This window comes from Triticum dicoccoides, chromosome 3A (assembly GCF_002162155.2).
Source record: "Triticum dicoccoides isolate Atlit2015 ecotype Zavitan chromosome 3A, WEW_v2.0, whole genome shotgun sequence".
Lineage (NCBI taxonomy): Eukaryota > Viridiplantae > Streptophyta > Magnoliopsida > Poales > Poaceae > Triticum > Triticum dicoccoides.
This window is the reverse complement of record NC_041384.1, coordinates 477,775,856-477,781,855: the sequence shown is the minus strand read 5'-3', so window position 1 is coordinate 477,781,855 and position 6,000 is coordinate 477,775,856.

The window sequence follows — 6,000 nt, the reverse complement described above, 5'->3', positions numbered from 1 at the left end:
GAGATCGATCGGCATCCATGCATATGTGCAGGAGATGAATAAGGTTGGGAGAGAGACAGAGCTAGAGTGTTGGAGGGGGTGGTAGTGGAGTTGCTTCTAACAAATGGTGGGATAGGCTTGCTAGACAAACGGAGGGCACGCCCGCAATATCAATAAGAGAGGAGATGGCTGCTTGTTGTCTGTGCACGTGCGTGTGAGAGACGGGTCAGGAGGCATGCACGAATGATGAGGGGGGACGATGTGGCTGTGGTAAGGAGATGTAACTACATAGGAAGATCAATCGCCCTTTGTAAGAGAAATGAGAGACATAACTTGTGAGGTACGTCGATCGATGGGGGGGTAGTTAAAGTCGATCTAGGTATATGTTGGGAGATCGATCGATATACATGCATGTGTGTGTTAGAAGCAAATGAGGCACGAGGAGAAGGATAGAGAGAGAGAGAGGGATGCATGTAGGAGGTGGTACGAGAGGCATACTATATCGAGGGGGAGGAGTGCGCGAGTACGAGAACAATGAAAAGAGTGGTGGCAGTGAGGCATAGACGGTGACAAGAGAAGAGGGGAAGCTTGTGTTTGTGCAAGGCACACCTGGCTAGAGAGGCATATCGATCGATGTGTGCCGTAAAGAAGGAGCTGGGGGGCCTACACACACCGTGGGTGAACGACCTAAAGTGAAAAGACGAATTTGCACGATGGAGCTGGAGAATGCTGAGGGAGGGTGAGAGGGATGTGGGCGTGTGCATGCACAAGAGAAAGTTAGTGCTAGCTACAAAGATAAGAGGTTGTGTGGGTGTAAAAGACGAATAGAGACCATATATACTTCATTATAAAAAGTGAATTCGGATATTTGAAGAATTTATCATTGTGTTTCAAACCGATGGATGTGTGAATATATATAATGGTGATACACATGGTGTGGTTATGAACATGGTATACTACATTTAATATGTTTTATCTCTACTCTTATAAAAAACGGAGTTGTTGATGATGGTGTGCCTGCCATCCTGCATTATAGGCCGTCTGATTTATATCTGACGGATAGCAAGGAAACTATGATGGTTGAAGTTGGCAACAATCATGATTGTAGATTCTTATTGAAATAGAGAAGCAAATTCAAATTTAGTTCGAATTGCAGCGGTAGTATAGACATTTGGAATGCACTAAAATGTTGGCATGAGTAGGTTACATGCATTATACAGCAAGCGAAAAAAATATAATCGGACATAACATGGATTCATACTCCCTCCTTCCATCTATATAGGGCGTAATGAGATTTTTAAGACCGCCTTTGACTATTGACAAGATTAATAGTACATGACATGCACAATGTGAAAATTATATCATTGAAAGAACCTTTCACAGATGAATTTAACGGTGTGCTTTGTGTAAGTTGCATGTCATATATCCTTGCTCTAATATTTGGTCAAAGTTAGCATTGAAAAACACATTAGACCCTATATAGATGGAAGGAGGGAGTAGCTTTGAATAGTATTTGTATAGTAAAACGGGCAAGACTCTCTCTTTGTGTGGTGTGAATAGTTTTATTTTTTTCGTTTTCTTTTTGGTTGAGGGATGTGCGAATTGATTTGGTACGTACAAGTACAATATTACTACACGTTAGGCTTGTCCCTAAAATTCAACCCGCGTCTTGTTATATCCCGAAAATTCAGATATCGTGCTCCCAAAACTGGCGCCTTCACAACCCGCGCCTTGCTATCCCGAAATTACAACGCACGCGAAAACTCCCTCCAGTTGCCAAATCCCGACACGTGAAATCCCCCTTCTAACCCTGAGCTGAAAGGGCCACTAGTTCAAATCGGTGGGGGGTACTTTTGTAACACACCCTACATTTTGGACAAGCGCGTTCCTAAGTGATGCTTCACCCCCTCCCATCGCCCCCTTTTCGCCATTCGAAATCCCAGGCCACCATAACCTCTCCGCTCCAGCCGTGAAACCCCACCCTCCTCCGTCTGCCACGTCACCGCTGCCCAGCCGGAGCCTCTTCCACGACGACGTCGTCCAGCGCAACAGATCGACGTCCCTCGTCCACCTCCCCGGATGCGGATCTGTCCTCCATCTCGCTCTCCCGCCGGTTCAGCCGCCCCGTCCTCCACCTCCAAGGAGCTGCTTCGATGATCGCCTTATATATCGCGGTTGCTCCATCCCCACAGCGCCGCCTTAACCTGCTCCACCGGAACCACAGCATCCTCACCGACTCCTCGGACGAAGCCGAGGCCTACTCGGCGCCACCAAAGAGGTTGTACACTCATCGCATCGCACCTTCTCCTTAACTCGACCTCCGGGCACCGACGGAGCTCCATCCCGCACCCCCATGGAGCGGCTACCTTGAAGCCGGCGTCGCGGGCGACATCTCCACGGTGGCTCTCCCCCAGTGCGAGGCCCCTTCAGCGGCGGCGTCCATACCAGCCAGATCTACTGCTGCTGCTCCGGCTCTCGCTCGATCGCTCGCTCGTCCAGCTGCTGCTGCTGCTCTCCCCCTCGCTCGTCCTGCTACTCTGCTCCGATTAAGCCACACTTTAGTCGACTGAATCGACTTTTGGGTCAGTTGATTTTCAGTGGTTGGGGGGCTCACCGGAGTTAAGGAAGAATCACCCGCCACGGGGACGGGGGCTCGCCGAAGAGGTACCCCACTATCTATCTTAGGGTTCAGGGTGGGGGCGGGGGGCCTAGAGGGCAGGCCGGGGCGGTGGTGGCGAGTTGTTTCGGGGCGGCGAGGCGGCGCTGGGGCCGGTGGTTCGACCGGTGGTGGCTGGCGGCTCAGGGGGGTGCAGGTTAAAGATGAACTGCAGGCCCTCCCTAAACTACATGTCAAGTGCCTCTCTGCTACCATTGCGTTCACTTTCGATAGTAGCATTCAGATTCCACAGTAAATTTCAGTTTCGACAGTTAAGTTCAGAGTCAACAGTTTTTACCTCATCTGTTGTAGTCAGGTGGTTTTTGGTGATGTTAATTTTACATCCATTTTACATCATCTATTGGAGATGCTATTAGAATCCCACTTGAGATTGATGATGTATGTCTTGTGCTGCTTCAGCCTTGACGTCTTACGGCTCACCGGAGCTGCTCCAACGACAAAACGATCCGTCACAACAGAGCAGTGCCCTGGACGCCGTCTACAGATTCCTCAGATCTTCCTCCACACCTCAGACAGCCACCTCTGCCTCAACTGCTTCAGCGACCAACCCAATGATGCTGAGGTCGACACGGCTACGGCAAAGAGGTTGTACACTTGTTGCATCACTTATTACTATACATTCACGTCGATCCATTAGGGCTATTTTTGTTCAATGGAAAAACATCGATCCACTGGTTGTTACCATCACTCTAAATTTCTGCATGCTCTCCTTACATAATCTCACCATATTTTTTTTCGTATGCATGTCAGATATTGTACACAGTCATGCTGAACATGTCGAGAAAAAGAGAAGAGTTTTGCGCGGCAAGACAATGTCATGCAGACATCGCTCCATGGTGGGTTCAATGGCAAACCCTCCCCACCCCTCTCTAGATTGTAATCCAGAGGAAGATATCTGTTCTGAGGCAGATTCGGATGCCGCTGACCACTCCTATTTACCCCCAAGGTGTTTGCTCTACCTTGGCATGATGATGTTAGTCATATCATGTATATGTTGCCTTGTAGTGCCTACTTTTGACATCATATATGTCATCTGCTTAGTTTAGACATGTTCTGTAATGCCACCTGTTTAGTTTCTATATCATATATGGGAATTATGCAGTCTCATGTCTTTTAGCCAACCATAATATATGTGAAATGTGCAATGCCATCCTGTTTAACCAGGCATCATATATTTGAATGATATCTTGCCCATCCTTTTCTTCATTACATTTCCATTTGTCGACAATGTTTGTACATTAAACTACTCTTTCTGTGAATCAGCCATTTGGGTGGGAGATGGAAAAATCCGGAGTGAAAACAAGGCCTTCAGAGCAGATAGTGCTACCCATCGAAGTAGATCTCTTGTTTGGTCCCGATAGCTCCTCAGAGATGGATTCAGAGACAGATGACCAGTCCTATTCCCCCACTGAGGTCTATGCTCTAACTTGGCACAGTTATACTGCTCATATCATGCATACGGTGTCTTGCATTGCATAGTTTAGACATCATATACACAATATTCAACACCATGTTCTTAGTTCAAATATCATATCGAATGCCCTCTGTTTAGCATATAAATCACATATGTGAATTAAATGATGCGATCCTGATTACTTAGATAACATGTAGGTGAATTATGTCATGCGATCATGTTTAGTTATTTATCATATCTTTGAATTATGTTATGCTATGCTATCCAGTTTAGATAGACATCATATATGTGAAATTATGTCATGCTATCCATTTTAGTTAAACAATATACATGTCAACTATTTCATGCCCTCTTTTTTCCACACTATCTATTGCATCTGTCTCTCATACAATGTCTGTACATTCAACTATGTTTCCTGTTTATCAGCCATTTGAATTGGAGTGGGTGATGCCAGTATCTAGCAGACTAAAAACACGGTCTTCAAATAAAACAGTGCTACCTCTTGGTGGAGATAGCACCCCAGTTGTACATGCACAAGAACCATCCCTACCACACATAACCCAAACTCTTGCAGATTGTACCCCTACTACATTGGACAGAGAACCAGCTTCACCCCAATCTAACCCCAACCCCAGCCGATAGTAACCCAGTTCCTGTTGACACAGCACCATCTCCACCACAGAGCTCCCAAACAAGAGCAGTTAGTAAGGCAGCTCCAGTGCCCAAAGGGCCAGTACTATCATGGCGAACCCCAACTCCACCAGTTAGTACGCTTATTCCTGTGGAGGAAGCAAAACCATCTAGTCGTAGTTTAGCATCTATCGCATTTGATGTTGTTAAATCGTTTCTGTGTATCTTCCCATCTTGGAAATATTATACTGAAGATGAAGGAAAATGCCAGTTGCAGGTGTTTGTCCAGGAGTTATGTGTAAGTAATGTTATTCATGGCAATTACTTTGTTTCGTCCCATACATCCTACCTCCATGATGGTTATAATACAGCAAAATTTCCCATTTTTCTCTATAGAGAAGGACCGATTTGGTAACTCAGGATGAGGTAACCTGTGCTAATACCTATGCTATCTTCAAGAATGCTTGGTGGAAGTATCGGAATTACCTGAAGAAAACATACTTCACCGGCAAAGAAACTCATCAAATTCCCTTACGTTCTCCTGAGACACATTTACTGGACGATGACTAGGAACGCCTTGTTTTGTACTGGTCCTGAACCAAGAATGTGGTAAGGTCTATGAGCTCATTTTCTATTTTTAAGTATTATATTCTTGCGTCTTAATGTACTCTGTTCATGTAGAACAAGTGCCTAAACCTGAAGAACATCTGTTCTAATTTAAGATTCCATTGCTACCATAGGACATATATATATATATATATATATATGTTTGTTTGATGCTTTTATTATGTACTAGTACTTGGCAATAGAAGACTTGGTAGTTTAATCCTGTCCACCTTACTAATGAACTGGTTCACCAAAATGAGTTTCATATACTAGTACATGCTAAACTTGTTATGTGTCTGCTTGTTTCTTCTTTTAGAATGCTGACAGAATATTGGGGAAGAGTGCCTTATTAAGCAACGGTAAAGGAAGTAATGCAGATAAGGTTCAGGATAGTGACACATCCTGTCTTGGTTTAGTGTTGGAGTTACTGGCCACTACCGCTTGCACAAGCTATTCAAACTCACTGCCTGAATCAGTTCGGTTTCTTGAGTCTCAACTACAAGCTGAAAGACATCGATCAGCTGTGCTGCGACAAGAAGCGGAAGGACTGCGGAAGTCCCTGGAGCATTCAGATGCATACTTTCTGGTGCAACAGCAAGCATTGGAGGATTTTAGCGCCAAACAGGACAAAGCTAACCAGCTTGCTAAGCTTATTGCCAACATGGTGGATACCCAGGATAACGTTTCTTGAGCT